This window comes from Protopterus annectens, chromosome 9.part0 (genome assembly GCF_019279795.1).
Source record: "Protopterus annectens isolate FY-2018-M chromosome 9.part0, PAN1.0, whole genome shotgun sequence".
Classification (NCBI taxonomy): Eukaryota; Metazoa; Chordata; order Ceratodontiformes; family Protopteridae; genus Protopterus; species Protopterus annectens.
This window is the reverse complement of record NC_056743.1, coordinates 1,004,047,965-1,004,066,895: the sequence shown is the minus strand read 5'-3', so window position 1 is coordinate 1,004,066,895 and position 18,931 is coordinate 1,004,047,965. Positions and strand designations below refer to the sequence as shown.

General features: G+C 44.3%; 1 protein-coding gene across 1 annotated transcript in view; it reads right to left on the bottom strand.

Annotated features, from left to right (window-relative positions):
* Nucleotides 1–18,931, bottom strand: part of KMT2D (lysine methyltransferase 2D) — a 3,358,270-nt gene that overhangs the window by 662,073 nt on the left and 2,677,266 nt on the right. The gene's annotated exons all lie outside the window — the stretch shown is intronic.

Sequence of the window (18,931 nt, the reverse complement as noted above, 5' to 3'; positions counted from 1 at the left end):
TGACGCTAAGGTGGGAGTTTTTCCAGTTTGGAATTTGTTTCTTTTTACCCTTGGACAACAGTTTCTTATTTTTGTTGTAAAGCCTGTTGATAGAGGATGTCCACGAGACAGGTTTGTTTTTCCTTGAGGAGCAGGTTTTAGTTCTGTTGGGTATGGCGGAGTCCATGTAAAAGTTGTACGGGTGTTTGTATATTGCATTGCTTTACTGTTAAGCTGTTTACATCCTTTGAGGGGGGGGGCGCGATGGTGTGAAGCTACTGATACCCTCCCTTAGGAGGTTGCACTCAGCTTTTGAGAAGTTTTTTAGCTTGATTACAGCTGGGGGGGGGGGGGGGTTGGGTGGGATAGAAACTTTGAATGAGACAGACTAATGATCTGATCTCACCAGGGCAAAACATACTATGGGAGTGGTGCAGCAGTCACACATGTTGATGAGAACCAAGTCCAGAATGTTATCTCCCCTTGTGGAGGATGAGACGAGCTGGTCTAGTGCATTAGAACTGATGAAGTCAAGGAATCATTGGGCGAGTGCATTAGTGCAGGAATAGTTCACCCAGTCTATGGTGGGGTAGATGAAGTCACCAAGGATCAGGATATTAGGGGGTACCCCTGATGGAGTCAAGTAGATCCAGGTAGGAGGAGTGGGTGTCCTGAGTCATGGAGGGGGGTCTATAGCTGGCTGCAACTTGGGAGAGAAGCGGTTCTTGAGAGGGAGAGCATACAGGCGGAACCGCAACAAGAGGAAGCGACCAATGGAGTCTCGGACCTCGAATTTACCTAAGAAGGCATGCAGGAAAGGAGTATAGTTTGGAATATTTCTTCCAGGTCGTTGACCACTGATGAACAAAGTGTACTGGAAAGAGGACTGTCTTTTATTCCTGCACAAAGACAGAGGTAACTGATACGATATTAGATTTACATATGTTTGGTAGAAACGTTCTTTTAAAAATGCTGTTTAAAAAATCAAAATCAGGGAATGAATGATGTTAATGTTTTTAAAAAAACAAGTACATTCCTTCCACCCAATCACCCAGTAATGGATGTTTTTATTAACGTATGTGAGAATGAGTTGTTTGAAGTTATGAGTAGTAACAATAAAAGGAAAACTTTTTACGATTTAAGTAAAAATGAACAAGATGCGTTAAGACAATTACAGTCAGACTGCTCTATTATAATCAAACAAGCAGACAAAGGTGGACCTGTAGTTTTAATGGATAGGGCAGATTATGATGAATCAATGTATAATATGCTGCAGGACACTTCAGTTTATAAGAATATAAGTTATACTGACATGGAAAATATGCTTGCTGGTTTAGATAACACATTATATATATGTCTATTGGATAACACCATTTTGAATGAGTTATATAATTTCAGAGTGAATAAACCCTTGATACCTTGCATACACGGCCTCCCAAAAATACATAAGGATGTTCAACATCCCCTGTTAAGACCAAAAGTGTCTGGACACCACTGGTCTAGAGAGTCCATCTCTGTATATATAGAGAAGCATTTGAGACCGATAGTGAATAAAAATAGTAATATTTTAAGGGACTCTAAACAGTTTCTACAAGATTTGTTTATTTTTAAGAACAAATATGGAGGAGATCTGAAAACATTTTTACTCGTTACGTTAGACGTATGTTCACTACTCACCTGCATTCCTAATGATGCAGGGTTAGAATTTTTGAGACAATATTTATTAGAGGAAAAGACCTATGATGGAGCAAAAATTGATCCTATATGCTTGTTGATGGAGTTAGTCCTAACAATGTCATCTATTTTGATGAGAAACTATTTGTACAGAGAGATGGTGTGGCCATGGGCACGGCTAGTGCTAATATGCTAATAGCTATGTGAATCTTATGGCTGAATGCGAGAATAAATCTATGTTCGATGGAGGTAGATGGCCGCAGATCTTATTTTACAAACGATTTGTAGATCTTTTTCTGATATGGAATGGAAATGTAACTGAATTAAATTAATTTCTCTTAGAGACAGGAAATCGCACTAGTTTTTTGAAATTTGAAATTAAAAGTTCAACACAAGAGATTGACTTTCTCGATATCACTGTTTTCAAGGATAATACTGGTGGTTTAGCCACCAGATTATTTAGAAAAACATGTCACAGGAACACACTACTCCACAAGAGTAGCATGCATCCAGGACATATCTTTAAGAATATAGTGAACTGACAAACTCTTAGAAAGTATAGTTTTGTACTTACCATAAATGTAGATGTTCGAGTGCTAATACAGCTGCAGTAATAACATATGGGTTCTCTGCCGTCAGGCAGTCCCTCGGTCGGCCGAATTCCAAAGTCTGGGTCCGGCGTCGGTTGTTGTCGCTTTCTTTCCTGACATCAGTGAGGCAGGGGTATATAAGACACAGCCAACGCCATTTTCTTCAGTCTTTCTTGCCCCAGATGTCAGGTGCCCCCAGAAGGAAGGCAATACATAAATTATATTTATATACATGAAATGCCATATAATCAGAAATCAGTAGTTGCAAGCAAATATACCATAAAAGGATAACCCCATCAGGTTGTATGAAGAGGGATTAGGCCCTAGGCCTTTACCAAGAGGGGAAGGAGGGAGGGAAACCTGTACTGCAGCTGTATTAGCACTCGAACATCTACATTTATGGTAGGTACAAAACTGTACTATGTTCATCGTGCATACAGCTGCAGTAATCACATATGGGTAGAATCACAATGCTACACACAGGGTGGTAGGCACTAAGTGGAACTGGGATGAGCCAGAATGCCCTGCAACACAGCAGTGGCAAAGCCTGCTCTAGTTTTGGAATATAAAGGCAGGTGGTAGTGTTTTGTGAAGGTATGCACAGAACTCCAAGTGGCTGCCTCCAAAATATCTTTGGTAGGGACTCCTCTGAGGAAGGCTGTAGAGGTAGCTGTGGCCCTGGTGGAGTGGGATCTGATGCCTGTAGGGACAGATTTTCCATGATAGGAGTAACAAAACCGTATGCAGTGGCCTATCCATTTTGAAATTGTCTGTTTGGTAACTGGCTTCCCTTGAGCTCCTACAGCATAGGACACAAAGAGTTGCTCTGATTTCCTGAAAGGCTTTGTTCTGTCCAAATAATAACGTAGCTGTCTATGGATGTCTAAGGAGTGTAGGAGCCTTTCCCCTTTGTTTTGAGGATTGGGGTAAAGGTAGGTAAGTGTACGGTTTGATTTAAAGCTACCCTGGATACCACTTTAGGCATAAATGACGGGTTGGTTTGAAGGGAAACCCTATCCTGATGGAAGATGAGAAAGGGCTGCACAGCCATGAGGGCTTGTAGTTCCGATACTCTACGAGCTGAGGTAATGGCCAGAAGGAAAGCTGTTTTCCAGGACAAGTATTGCAAATCTGTTGAGGCAGCTGGTTCAAAGGGAGGCAATGTTAATTTTTCTAGAATGTAATTTAGATCCCAGGCTGGTATTGGTTGCTTCCTTGGTGGTCTTATATTCTTAGCCCCTCTGAGGAACTGTCTTAAGAGTGGGTGAGAGAATAAGGGTGGATCTGTGTTGAATTCTGCAGAAATGGCTGAGGCATGGATTTTTATGGAGGAAAATGAAAGTCCAGTGTTCAGCAGCTCAGCTAGATACTGTAATACCCGAGGCAAATTCAGTTTTTTAGGGTCCTAGCCTTTTTTCTCATTCCAAGAGCAAAACCGTTTCCATTTTGTGGAGTAAGCCTTTCTAGTAGATGGCCTTCTGGCCTCCAAAATGACATCCTGCACCTCTTTGGGGAGTAGAGTCTGTTGTGGTGTTAAGGAATTTTCCATGCAGCGAGATTGAGTGTTTTCAGCTGACTGTGAAGAATTTTGTAGCTGTGCTGAGTCAGCAGAAGAGGCATTAGAGGTAGGGGCCAGGGAGGAGTATGTGTTAGGCTCCTCAGTAGTGGGTACCAGTGTTGTCTTGGCCAGTCTGGAGCAATTAGTATCATCTTCGGTCTGTCTGCTCTTGCTTTCAAGAGCACCTTTGGCAGAAGAGGCAGAGGTGGGAAAGCGTAAACTGTCCATGCTGTCCAACTGAATGAAAGGGCGTCCACTCTCCAGGCCTTTGGATGAAAGGCCCTTGAACAAAACTTTTCCAATTAATGATTCCTGTGGGAGGCGAAGAGATCTATGTCTGGCTTCCCTCACGCTTGGATTATCTTTGTAAACACTTGAGGATGCAACTTCCATTCGTGTGGATCTGTCATATTTCTGCTTAGATTGTCTGCCAGCGTGTTTTCCAAGCCTGGCAAGTACTGTGCTTGAAGTTCGATTTGCCATTCCAGAGCCAAGTTCCAAAGTGTCATGGCTAGTCTGCACAGGGGGTATGAATGTGTTCCTCCTTGTTTGTTTATGTACCACATTACTGTGGTGTTGTCTGTTCTTATCAATAATTGTCCTGGATGCAGGAGGTCCTTGAATGCTGTAATTGCATTTATCACTGCTAGCATTTCTTTTTGATTGATGTGAAGGTGCTTTTCCTTTTGGGACCATTTGCCCTGAATGCACCTGTCTGTCATGTGCGCCCCCCAGGCGTAGTCTGAGGAGTCTGTTGTGATGACTTAATTTGCTTGAGGCTTGCAGAATGGAAGACCTGTGTTTGTTTGACATGCTTGGGCCCACCATCGAAATTCCTTTTGCAAACATGGTATTGTTGTTTCCAAACTGTGGCTGTGTTGAGACCATAGTTTTTTTAGGTACCATTGAAGTTTCCTCATATGCAACTTTGCACATGGGATTAAAAGAATGCAAGATGCCATGAAGCCCAGAGCCTGCAGGATTTTCCTTGCAGTAAGCCTGGTACAATATGCTAGTGTTTTGAAGTACTGAGTTAGTTGCCCCCATTTTTCTGGCGTAAGATAGGCCATCTGGGTGTTTGTGTCCAAGTTGGCACCCAGGAAAGTTATTTTCTGAGATGGTGTTAGCCTGGATTTCTCTTTGTTGATTGTGTATCCCAGAGAATTCAGTAACCGTGTTGCATAAGCCAGATGTTCCAGAAGTATGTGCTTGCTGTCCGCTTGGATCAGGCAGTCGTCCAAATAAGGGTAAATTTGTATCCCTTGAAGTCTGCAGTAGGCAATTACTGATGCCAGGCATTTCGTGAATACTCTGGGCGCAGTAGATAAGCCAAAGGGCAATGCAGAGAATTGATAGTGTATTGAACCTGCAAGAAATCTGAGGTATCTTTTGCAGCTTTGTCTGATTGGGACATGCAGGTATGCCTCCTTGAGGTCCAATGTTACCAGCCAAAACTCCTTGCCCAGCATCGGAAGAAGCTGCTGTAATGTGAGCATCTTGAATTTTGGTACGAGTAAGAATGTGTTCAGGATGGATAAGTCCAAAATGGGTCTCCAGTCGGTTCCTTTCCTTGGTACCAGAAATAGCCTGGAATAAAAACCTTGACCTTGTTCGTGAGTAGGTACCTCTTGAATAGCTTTCATGTCTATGAGCTTTGAAATTTGTAGTTGTGCCTCTGCCCTTTGATTGTGTGGCAGGTTTGGCATGCCTCTCATTTTTGGGAGAGTGTGAAAATGAAATCTGTAGCCTCTGTTTAGAACGTCCAGGATCCATTTGTCTGTTGTGACAATATGCCAATTTCTTGTAAATAATGCCAGCTTTCCTCCCAAGGGTGCTGCCAGCTGGTATTTGCTTGGCATGGAAAGGAGGAAGTCATTGGGTTTGTTTCCTGTATTGTTGTGCACTATCCTCACCACCTCTTTGTGCTGGAGACTGCCATTGCCTGCCTCTATATGATCCTTGTGATTGCCCTCTGCCCCTTGTGCATCTGTATCTACCTCTTTGGGGCTTGTCCGTGGCTGGAATGGACCAGTTTTTAGAAGGCCAATTTCTGCTAAAACGTGGTGGTTGAACCTGCAGAAAAGCTTTGACTGTTTGCATAGATTTGGCTTTTTCTTCCATTTTCCGTAGTATCTCCTCAGCATTAGTATCAAATAGCACATCCTTTTGTAAAGGAGCATCTAATAGTTTAGCTTTCACATGATCAGGCAAGATTTGTTCCCTAAGCCATGCATGTCTACGAATGACTGATCCTGTAACAGCAGCTCTACTTGAGGCCTCTAGGGCATCATAGCCACATTGTAAAGTGTGTTTACCCACTTGCTCTGCACTATGCATCATATCCTGCAACTCCTTCAAATCTGATTGTTCAGGTTGAGACATTTTATTTCTTAATTGTGATAACAGAAACTGCTGATATTTAAGCATATGAAATTGACAATTTAAGGCCCTCATGGCTAGGGTGGCCGAGGTATATACATTTTTTCCCCACCTTTCTAAGGATCTTGATTCTCTTTCTGAAGGTAGTGGATTCTTACCAGTAGAGGCCTTCATTCCCTTGGGGCCTTGAGAAATGGTTTCAGGGTCAGCATTATGGCTTTTGTAAAGAAATTGGTGAGAGTTAGGAACCCTGTAGTACCTATCAGGCTTGACTGGGGCAGGAGGCAGTGAATCCGGATTAAGGCAAGCCTCCGAGTAAACATCATCAAGTACGTCCAAGACAGGAGGTATCGCCAGAGGTCTGTGTTGAGGTAACAAAAGAAATTCCCCAAGTCTTTTCTTGGAATCAGAAAAGTCTTGGCCTTCCCAATGGAAGTGTTCCCTCAAGGTGTGCAAGGTTTCCCCAAAAGAAAATCCTCAGGAGGAGATACTGAAGAAATGGACTGCTCTGCATCCGAGTCTTCAAATGGGGAGTAAGAGTGTTCCTCTACATCAGAATGTTCTGAAAAAATGGAGCCCTGATCAGAAGAGGGAGAATCCTCATCCACTCTGGGTCTTTTGTCTGGAGGGGGTTGGGAACCCCTGATAAGAGTAATTAAATCTTCAGCCATTTTAAGCATCTGTTTTTTAGGCATGGGGCCTGGGGATGGGCCCTGTGCAACAGGCCTCTTGGGATGCCTGGCTGATTTGGACTTAGTAAAGGCCTTAATGGAAAAGGAAGATGAAGGTCTAAAGACACCATGGCTGGAAGTGGACCTGTCCACATTAGGAGGCTCAACGCTCACAGTGGCTTCAGTGGTTGTAGTCTGGGCCAAGGAACCTGCGGTCTCGGTTACAGAAGACACCGCCAAAGACGTGTCGTCGGTAGTCAGGGACTGCATAGGTGTCTCGCTGAGAACCGGACCACGTTTGGCATGTTGTCGGTGGGGACCGCGGACCTCGCGTGTCGGTCCTTGTCCTTGCGTTTTTTAGTCAAAACGGTAGTCGGAGTCTCCGACGACATTTTATAATCAAAGGCTGTACCAAAAAAGTGTTGGGCGAACTCCGCCCGATGCTTAATAGTGCGTTTATTGAAAGTCGCGCAAAAGCGACAGCCCGAGATGTCGTGGTCTGGGCCTAAACAAGGTATGCAAAGGGAATGGAAATCCTTATGCGGTATTTGCTTCCCACAAGAAATACAATTGTTAACTTTTTCTAGACATCGGTCTGAGGCAAGAAAAGTTTCCCCAATGGGGTACTTAGCTTTAATGAAGACTTCGGTTTCCAATTTTTTGTAAATTCAGGAGCTGGCCGACCGGCACTTGCGAACTGCTTCTGCTTCGGGCACCGTGCGGCAAAAAAGACTGAAGAAAATGGCGTCGGCTGTGTCTTATATACCCCTGCCTCACTGACGTCAGGAAAGAAAGCGACAACAACCGACGCCGGACCTAGACTTTGGAATTCGGCCGACCGAGGGACCGCCTGACGGCAGAGAAAGCATATGTGATTACTGCAGCTGTATGCACGATGAACATCCTCCAGATTAACTGCTAGGGATGAGGAGCTTAAGAAAGAATTATCTGACTTGAAATCTAGGTTTAATGAAAGAGGGTATACTGATAGTATGAGAACAGAAGTCCTGGATGAATCTACCTTATGGAGAGATAATATAGGGAAACCATATTGTTTGGTTACATATGAAGGAAAGTACAGTTGCACACACTTACCCTAAATGTAGACGTTCGAATGTATTCACTGTTGCAGTCAGTACATTTGGGTTATCTGCTTGCAGTAGCCCTCAGTCGGCCTGATTAACAAAGTCTTGCTGTCTCTTCTTCCATGACGTCAGGTCGTCAGGGGTATAAAACATGCAGCCGAGTCTTTACATCAGTTTTTCTTGTCCCGGATGTCAAGTGCCTCCCCTAAAGGGAAGCAATTAAATAAAGAAGTTATGTCCTTACCATAACGTTCCATCTGAGTAGTAGACTTCATTCTTCTGCACATATGGGTATACGGATCCGATTCGGATCTGAGCCGGCAAAACTTTTCAAGTATCAGCTCCGAGCTCCAAGCCCCTCCCTTACCTATATTACATCACTTCCTTCTATCTATCCCAAGATCGAGTTTGCTGACACAAGTGGCAACATAACCACAATCCTAAACAGGAGAAACCTGAAAGTGAGGGGGATGGAGGGAGGGAAGGTGCAGAAGAATGAAGTCTACTACTTAGATAGAACGTTATGGTAAGAACATAACTTCTTTATCTGAAGTAGTTGACTTCATACATTCGGCACATATGGGACAGCGTCCCCAGCTACAATTAATCCTGGGAGGCCCTTATGGAAGGATATTCCTGAGCACTGCAGAGCCAAAGGATGCTCTCCCTCTAGAAATAAGATCCAATTTATAATGAGAGATGAACGGGTGCGAATTAGCCCAAGTCACTGCCGCAAAGATATCATCAAACGGAACTCTTGACCAGAAGGCTGCAGAAGTGGCCATTGCTCTAGTGGGATGGGCCTTCAATACACCAGGAGGAGCTAAACCTTTGTCCTTATAAACCTGTGCAATACAGAGAGTGATCCACCTTGCTAAGGACACTTTCGAAACCACTTTGTCCAAAATTGGTTTTGAAAAGGAGACAAACGATTGATCCAACTTCCAGAAGGGTTTAGTCCTATGGTGGTAAAAACGAAGCTGTCTATGGACATCCAATAAATGAAGCTTACGTTCACCTCTATTTTGGAAATTTGGGAAGAAGACTGGCAAACTTAGCTGGGGAGGAAACCGAGGAAACCGAGGCAGACTCTAGGGCAGAAGCAAGTAGAAGACCCTTAGCCACAAGCTTAGCCTGGCGATCCTTCAAAGCCCAAGGGTTAAAGCCTGAACAAATGTCGCAAGATGCAGACAGATGGGCGACCCCTAAACATAGAACACACAGAGTGTGGGCATCGGTTGGTGAGAGCTTGTGACCACACACTGTGCACTTCTTGATTAGAACCTTAGGCTGTTCAGCCATAGAAGAAACAGTAAAAGCCCCAACAGCCCACTCACACACACACACACACTAACAGGGATTGGGCCTAGGCGGAAAACCAGTATCACATACACAAAACACTTATAACTTTTTTTTTTTTTTTTTTTAACAACTAACACGACGATCGAACGCGAAGGGAGAAAAAAAAGGGAAAGGTATTCACACTCAACTAACATAAAAAGACCAAAAACCTTAACACCTTGCTTAGAGCTCAGATCACGTTGCTGACTTAGAGCGGCAAACAAGATCTGGGGATAGATAGGAGGAAGTGATGTAATATAGGTAAGGGAGGGGCTTGGAGCTCGGAGCTGATGCTTGAAAAGTTTTGCTGGCTCGGATCCGTATACCCATATGTGCAGAATGTATGACGTCAACTACTTCAGATCTATAAATATACAAGTTTATACCTCCAACAAAAAAGCAAATACACCAAAAAGCTTTTAAGCATTGAAAAGGAGAGAAGAGGTATAGCCAAAAGAAGTCAGGGGGGCTGGAGGGAGGGTAACCAGGACTGCAATAGTGAATACACTCAAACATCTACATTTATAAGTGTACACAACTGTACTATGTTCTTCGTGTTTCACTGTTGCAGTCATTATATTTGGGTAGATTCCCACAGCTAAGGATGGGAGGAGGAATTTAGATAGCATTAGGACCAGCTATAAGGCCCTGCAAAATTGCAGTGGCAAAGCCAGCTCTGGATTTAGAGAAAATTGGCAAATGGTAATGCTTGGTGAAAGTATGTACAGAACTCCAGGTAGCAGCTTCTATGATGTCCCTGGTAGGTACGCCTCTGAGAAAGGCTGTAGAGGTAGATACAGCCCTGGTTGAGTGGGGTCTGATCCCCTGTGGGATAGGTTTTCCATGTTGCTTAAAGCAGAAATGAATGCAATGGCTTATCCATTTGGAGATAGTTTACTTTGAAATAGCCTTCCCCTCTGTCCCTGCAGCAAATGCCACCAGCAGTTGTTCAGATTTCCTTTGAGTTTTAGTCCTGTCCAAGTACAATCTAAGTTGTCTGTGCACATCTATGGAGTGCAGTATCCATTCCCCTTAGTTCTGTGGATTAGGAAAGAAGGTTGGCAAATGAATGGACTGATTAAAGGCCACACTGGATACCACCTTTAGCATGAAAGAGGTACTGGTTCTGAGGGACACCCTGCCTGCATGAAAGATGATGAAAGGGTCCACTGCCATCATCATCATCATTATCCCCTTTTTCCCATTTACATGGGGTCAGGGTATCGTATTAACTGTCGCCAACTCTCTCGATTCAGTGCCACTCTCCTGCCTTCTTCAACACTCATGCCTGACTGTCGCAGATCTTCTTTCCCACAATCCATCCACCTCTTTGCTGGACGCCCTCGCTTCCTCGTACCTTCTTCCTGTCTGTCCCAATTCTCCCTTACCAGATTGTCTTCTGCTTTTCTACACATGTGCCCATACCATTGTAATCTGTTTTCTTTGATCTTTTCTGCAATTGGAGCTACTTTGGCTTCTGCTCTTATGTCCTCATTTCTTCGCCTGTCCCACAGTGTGCATCCTACCACCTTTCTCAGGCACTTCATTTCCATCACCTCTAGCTTCTTCAACTGTTCTGCCTTTACTGCCCATGTTTCTGTACCATACAGTAGTACTGGTCGCACCACTGTCTTGTACACTTTTCAGCTTCTTTGGCATTCTTCTGTCATATACTACACCTGAGTACTCTATGCCAGTTGGCTGCAGCCCCTCTGATTCTAGCTTTGACCTCTTCATTCAGACTACCCTTCTCCTCAACCACCCCTCCCAGATACTTGAAGCTGTTTACCTGTTCCACTATCTTCCCATCTATCTCTATTCTCAGCTTCTTCTGATTTCCCCAATCTGCTGCCATTACCACTGTCTTATCTGTGCTTAGTTTCATCCCATGTGCCTTCAGATTTGCATTCCATTTTCCTATCCTTTGCTGAAGTTCTAGATCAGAGTCTGCCTGTACTGCCACATCGTCTGCATACAGCAGCTTTGTTGCTCTGACCCCTCCAACCTGTTTGCTGAAATAGTTCATTACCAGTATGAACAGCAGTGGGCTCAGAGCTGAACCCTGGTGTACACCCACTCCCACTGGGAACCCCTCAGTGAGGTCAAACACTGTTCGTACTTGAGTCACTGGGTCCTTGTACATAGCCTGTACGAATTCTACCAATGTTTTTGGGACTTCAAACCACAGCAGTACTGCCCAAATCAGCTTTCTTGGGACCTTGTCATATGCTTTCTCCAAGTCTAAGAAAGCCCAGTTTGACTCTCTCCTCTTCTCTAGTTTCTTCTCAAGTATCTCTCTCAATGCAAACATCGGGTCAATTGTGCTGCATCCTGATCTGAATCCGAACTGTTCATCTCCTATCTTACATTCTACTATTCTGCGTATCCGTTTATCGATCACCCTCTCCAGAACTTTCATGCAATGTGGTAGAAGTTTGATGCCTCTGTACTGTCCACAGTTGTGGATGTCCCCTTTGTTCTTGTACACTGGCATGAGTATGCTTACTCTCCAGTTATCTGGAATACGCCTTTCTCTCCACACTGCAATTAGTAACCTCAGGAGCCATTTCTCCCCTAGCTCACCCAGCATCTTTATCATATCTCCTGTGACTTCATCTGAGCCTGCTGCTTTCCCTGACTTCATTTTCCTTAGTGCTGTTCTTACTTCTTCTAAGCTGGGCTCCTCTTCTACTCTCATTGTAGGCTGTTTCTGGGACAGTACCGCTTCTGTGGGGTTTTCTTCATTCAGAAGCTGCTGGAAATACTCCTTCCATCTACCTTTGATGTCCTGTGGACTGGTAAGCAGGTTGGTGCTGGAATCCCTTATGAAGGGTGTCTGACTATCTTCTTTATCTTTCTGTTTTTGCCTTGCAACCTGGTACAGTTTCTTTGTGCCCCTTACTGAGTCAGTTTCCAGAAGTTGATAAGAATGCCTCTGATGCCCTATTCTTTGCTATTGCAACTTCTTTCTTAGTTTCCTTGTTAGCCAACCAGTAATCCTTCCTAGCTTGGTCAGTCTTTTCAATCTCCCACTTCTTCCTGCACTCCTCCTTTCTTTTGATTACTTCCTGCACTTCTGCATTCCACCACCAGCTTTCCTTATGTACCTTATTTCCATACCTGGCTCGGCCACATATCTTTTCTGTAGTCCTAACACATGCTGTTTTAGGCGCTGCCACTATTCTTCAACTCCACCTATTTCCTCCTCTTCTTGGGGTGCTAGAGCCCTGAGTAATTCCTTGAACTGCTGTACTTTCTCTCCAGTCAACTTCCAGGTCTTCAGCCTGGTCTCTGTTGACCTAAGAGCCTTCTCTGACCACTGCTTGCAGCCGATTGTGGCAACTACTGGTTTATGCTGTGAACCGACTGTTTCACTGGGGATGACTCTGCAATCATGGATTCTACCCCAGTGCCTTTTCTTTACTAGGAGGAAGTCTACCTGAGTTGCATGTTGGCTACTCTTGTATGTGATCTTGTGACTGTCTCTTTCTGAACCATGTGTTGGCTACTATCAAGCCATTTGCCAGACAGAAGTCTAGAATGGCTTCTTCTTTATTCCTACTGCTCCACCCATGTGGGCCCAGGCAGTCCTCATATCCTGTTCTGTCCCGATATGTGCATTTAGGTCACCCATTATCAACACCAATTCATGTTGTCCTGCTTTATCTAGTAGGTCCTGCAACTGCTGTCTGAATGCACTCTTTTCCTCACTATCATGACCCTGCTGTGGGGCATAGGCTGAGATTATGAATATTGTCCTATCATTACACTGGAGTCTGATTGCCATGAGTCTGTCATTAATTCTGATAATATCCCTCTCACTGACTTCTGAAGCCTCTCTCTCACCACAATTCCTACACCATTTCTAGCCTGTCCACCACCTGAGTAGTAGAGTCTGGATCCCAAGCCAAGTGGCTTTGTTGCACTGCCCTTCCATCTCGTCTCTTGGATAGATAGGATGTCCAGCCTCCTCCGTATCATCATGTCATCCACTTCTAAGCTGTGTCCTGTCAGTGAACCTACATTAAAGCGTAGCAATTCTTAGTTCATGTTTAGCAGGTTGGATGGTTTTATGTCCAACTTTCACTCAACAGAGCTATCCCAGGTAACCCAAGCTGGGCAACTAGACACCGGCCAGCCAGTAGCCTACTGACCCAGGGCTGCTGGGCTTTTATGGCGGGCACACATTGACCAATAGGGGCACATATACCCCTCCCACCGTTAGCATGGGTCCCTGGCGTGGGTCAGAGAGTAGGCCGGGTCCTCAACCCACTTATCACCGGTAACTACCCATGCCCATTTTTTTGGCGACAGTCAACATGACCGAATCACCTAGAGCCATATTTTACACCGAGTGGCTAGCCTTGCCATGGCGCGCAGTTTGTGATCCGTGTTCTCCTATCTTGAGGATACTGCGCACCACAATAGATGCCCCAAGAGGTTGGTCTTTTTACAACTCTTCCCCCCATTGGGCACCATGTAGAGTATGTGCTGCTGCCCACAGCTCCATTCATTGGTGAGTTTGAGATGGAAACACTCAGCATGTTTTTCGAACATGGGAGAAACTCCACGGGGACACAGAGAGAACATGCAAACTCCAAACAGGCATTAGTCGGAGGTCAGGATCGAACCTTGTACCTTGGAGGCGAAGACCTTAACCACTAAGCCATCTGGTCTCTTAAGGACCATAAGGTCCTGTAATTCAGATACCCTTCTTGCTGAAGTGATGGCTAAAAGGAAAGCTGTTTTCCAAGAAAGGAATTTTAAATCTGCAGTAGCAGCTGGCTCGAAAGGAGGAAGGGCGAGTTTCTCCAATACAAAGTTAAGGACACAGGCTGGAGTTGGAGCTCTCCTGGGTGGTCTTAAATTTTTTGGCCCCTCTGAAGAACTGCTTGAGCAGTGGATGAGAGAAGAGGGGAGGTTCTGTGTTATAATGAGCTGAAATAGATGACGTGTGAATTTTTATTGAGGAAAAAGACAGGCCTTATAAAGCAACTCAGTTAAGTATTGTAAAAATCTGAGGTAAATTGGGCACTGCTGTGCTCAACCGTTGAAACTAATTCCAGGCACAGAATCTTTTCCATTTTTTAGCATAAGATTTTCTAGTACTAGGCCTCCTTGCCTGTAAAATGACATCCATCACTGGTTTACTGAGGGATGGTAAAGGAGAGCTTAGGTAATTTAGCCAGGGTGCTAGGCTCAGTGTTTGAAGCTGAGGGTGCAGAATCTGCTTCTCCTGCTGAGGCAGCAGGGTAGGAGTCTGAGGCAGGTGTTATGGGGCCAACAGTGACACACTGCGCAGGAGGGGGTACCAGTGTTGGCGTGGCCAGTCTGGTGCAATCAAAATCATCCTTGGTTTGTCTTGTTTGATCTTTAGTAGCACTTTGGAGATCAGAGGCAGACGAGGAAAGGCATAAACTGATTTTTTAAACTGTTTTTTCCAGCTGAAGGACAGAGCATCCACTTTCCAAGCTAGTCTGTGGGGAGTCCTTGCATAAATTTTTTCCAACTGATAGTTCTGGGGGGAGGCAAACAGGTCTATATCTGGGCTCCCCCATTTGCTTGTCAACATGTTAAAAATACTTGGTTCCAGTTTCCATTTGTGTGGGTCCATGAGGTTTCTGCTTAGTCCGTCTGCCAGTGTATTTAGTTTTCCTGGCAGGAATTGAGCTTGTAGATGCACTTGGTAGCTCAAGGCTGTGATCCACAATGCCATGGCTAGTCTGCAAAGGGGAAAAGAATTTATACCTCCCTGCCTATGTACCAAAAAACAGTGGTGTTGTCCGTCTTTACCATTAATTGTCCTGGAAGAATGTGGTCCTTGAAGGCTGTCAGAGCATTCTGTACAGCTAACATTTCTTTATGACTGATGTGAAAATGAATTTGAATTGGGTTCCATTTGCCCTGAATGCACTTCCCTGCCAGGTGCCCCCTCCATGCATAGTCCGATGCATCTGTTAGGGTTTGGGCGGCAGGGGGTAGTGTGAATGGTAGTCCCTTGTTTTGGTGGGTGGCCTCTGCCCACCAAAGGAACTCTAGGCGTAGGCAAGGAATGATAGGAATCATTGCTTCTAGATCCTGAGAATGTTGACACCATAGGCTTTTTAGATACCATTGTAGTTTCCTCATATGCAGTCTTTCATATGGAATTAGAAGAATGCAGAAGGCCATGAACCCCAAGGCTTGTAGTATTTGCCTTGCAGACAGCAGGGTTTTTGTGGCCACTTGTCTAAAGTAGGTTGTCAAGTGAATTTGTTTCTCTGGCGTGAGGAAAGCCATCTGGGAAGTTGTATTCAAGCTTGCTCCCAGGAATATAATTTGTTGACAGGGTACCAGGTAGGATTTCTTTTCGTTTATGGTGTACCCCAGACAAGTTAGCACCCTTTGTATAAAAGCCAGATGATTCAAAAGTATGTCCTGGTTTTCTGCCTGAATTAGACAATCGTCCAGGTATGGGTACATTTGAATATTTCTTTGCCTGCAAAATGCAATGACTGGAGTTAGGCACCTTGTGAATACCCTGGGCGCAGTAGATAAGCCAAAGAGCAGTGCAGAGAACTGATAGTGCGTGTAGCCTGCTTTGAAGTGTAGGTATCTTCTGCAAGATTCCCTGATTGGGATGTGCAGGTATGCTTCCTTTAAAACTAGCGTTGCCAACAGGCATCTTTGCTTAGCACAGGAAGCAACTGGTGAAGAGTCAGCATCTTGAATTTTGGAATCACCAAAAAAGTGTTTAGAGTAGACAGGTCCAGGATAGGACGTCATGAATTGTCTTTTCCGGGTACCAGGAAAAATCTTGAGTAGAAACCTTGTCCCTTTTCCTCTTCTGGTACCAACTGAATAGCTCCTAAGATTGAGAGAGAGAGCACTTGCTTTTGAGCCACTGCCCACTGATTTGGAGGTAGAACCGGCCAACCGCTTGGAGTTGGTAACGTGTGGAAGTGAAATCTGTATCCTTGGGACACTATTTAAAACCCAATTGTCCTGGGTAATGAGTCCCCAGTTCATTGCATGAAGTGCAATTGTTCCCCCCAAGGGGGCAGTCAGTTGAGAAGTGCTTGGAAGTTTTAAAAAGAAATCATTGAGACAGTATACCATAGGGGGGAGTTTTATTACTCCCAGACTTGGAAGTAGAGGCCCCCCACTGCTTAGTCCTGTGCGTCGCCTGGGACTGAAGCCTGGGTGCTCTGCAGGATCTGGGTTTGGACTGAGAAGGTCTGGAAGAGGCAGGAAAAGACCAATTCTTAGAAGGCCAATGCCTACTAAATCTTGGAGGCTGTATTTGTAAAAAAATCTGTAACAGTTTTTGCAGATTAACCTTTTTCCTCCATGTTTTTACGAACTTCTTCTGCCTTGTTGCCAAACAGGCGGTCCTGATTTCAGGGAGCATCCAGTAATTTCACTTTAACATGATTTGGCAAAGCCGTGCATGCCTTCTAAATAAAGGCCCAGTTGCTGCAGCCCTGCAAGATGCCTCTAGCGAATCAAAACTACACTGCAATGTATGTTTACCAACTTGTTCAGCAGAATACATTAAATCCTGTAAATCCTTATTTTCAGCACAATCAGGAATCAACATCATTTTCTGTTTAAGCAATCCAATAATATGTTGCTGATACTTTAACATATGAAACTGGCAATTCAAGGCCCTAATGGCCAAAGTTGCAGAAGTGTACACGTTCTTACCCCATCTATCCAGCACCCTGGTGTCTCTATCAGAGGGGGTAGGATTTTTGGCAGCAGTAACTTTAATGCCCTTGGCTCCTTGTGAAACGGTTTCAAGATCCGCAGTAGGACTTTTGAAAAGGAACCTGAGAGAGTCAGGAACCCTGTAATATCCATCCGGTTTTCTGTAAACAGGAGGTAAAGTGTCAGGGGCCATGCTAGATTCCGAAAAGGCATCATCAACAAAGTCCAGTACAGGAGGTATAGCTAAAGGCCTGTGCTGGGGCAGGAGTAAGAAATCCCTAAGTCTCTTTTTAGAATCAGAGAAATCCTGACTTTCATAACGAAAATGCTTCCTGAGAGTATGCAAGGTTTCGCCAAAAGAGAAATCTTCTGGGGGGGGGGGGGTAGGGCAGAGGGAATAGAGTCCTCAGCATCAGAATCCTCATAGGTAGATAAGGGTTAATCCTGGTCATTAGAGGAAACAGAAATTTCAGAATCCTGGTTAGAAGTTTCATAAGCAAACTCAGTCCTAGGTCTCTTAAGAGGGGGAAGGTTGGCTTCCCCTGATTAAACTAATAAGGTCTTCAGCCATTCTTATTATTTGTTTTTTAGGCATAAAAGCCTGACCATGCGATCTGGGCATCAGTTTTCTAGGCATGGTTCGAGTTTTAGGCCTTGAAGAAGAAGATGGCGTTGGTTTAATATGCAAGTCAGTAGGCCTGAATACACCCCCAGAAGCCAGTGCCTGCACAGTGGCTCCAGACCTATCCAAGGTAGAGACATCCGCAGGTTCCACAGCTGAAGCATCTCGTGGCATACCGGACTCCGAATGGGTCTCAGTAGAGGCCTGCGAATCTGAAGTAGTGGGTATCAGGGGCTGCAAAAGCGCTTCATTGAGTACTGGCAAACAGGGCAGCCTGTCTCTGTTTTTATCTTTGTGTTTTTTCGGAATGTCGGTAGTCGGATGGCTTACTGAAGACATATCAGGATAACTGAACCGAGCACCAAAATATTTAGAAGCACAAACATACCGAAGACGGATAGTTCGTGGTTTAAATAAGGAACAAAATAGACAGCAAGGTACGTCGTGGTCAGGGCCTAGGCAAGGAATACAATGAAAATCTTTATGAAGTATTTGCTTTCCACAAGAAATGCAATTATTTACTTTTACTGACATCAGTTTAGAGCAAGAAAAAATTTCCCCAAAGGGGTACTTAGCTTTTAGTTGAAGACTTCGGTTCTGGAACTCGAAAATGAAAATTTCAGGAATCGGCCAACCGGCACTTGCAAACTGCTTCTGCTTCGGGCACCGTACGGCAAGAAAGACTGATGTAATGACGTCGGCTGCATGTTTTACACCCCTGATGACCTAACGTCATTGAAGAAGAGACAGCAACCGACGTAGGACCCAAGACTTTGTTAATCAGGCCGACTGAGGGCTACTGCAAGCAGATAACCCAAATGTAATGACTGCAACAGTGAAACACGAAGAACATCCAGACCTCTTAGGCAGATGAAAAACACTTTTTTTCTACATACTATACTAGTGATGTGAATACAGTAACAAATGTGATTAAGAAGCACTGGTGTATATTGACTGAGAATCTGGAAATTAAACAGATGATAGGAGAAAATCCGAGTTTTATGTTTAGGAACAAAAAAATCACTAAAAAGATTGTTATGTTATCCTAGTGAAGGTAAGAGACAGGAATTAGATGCTGTCAAAGGAACAGTACCCTGTGGCAAATGCAACCAATGTGAATATATTAATAGAAGTAATAAGTTTGTTCACCCTGATACTAAACGAACATACGAATTTAGTACAGCAGCAGCAGACTGCAACACAAATAATATGACTTATCTAGCAGTCTGCCACTTATGTTCGGCCTTCTACATAGGCAAAACTAATAGAAAGTTAAGATTTAGGATTAAGGAACACTTACTTCATATTAGAAATGGAGCTTTAACAAATGCACTAGCTAAACA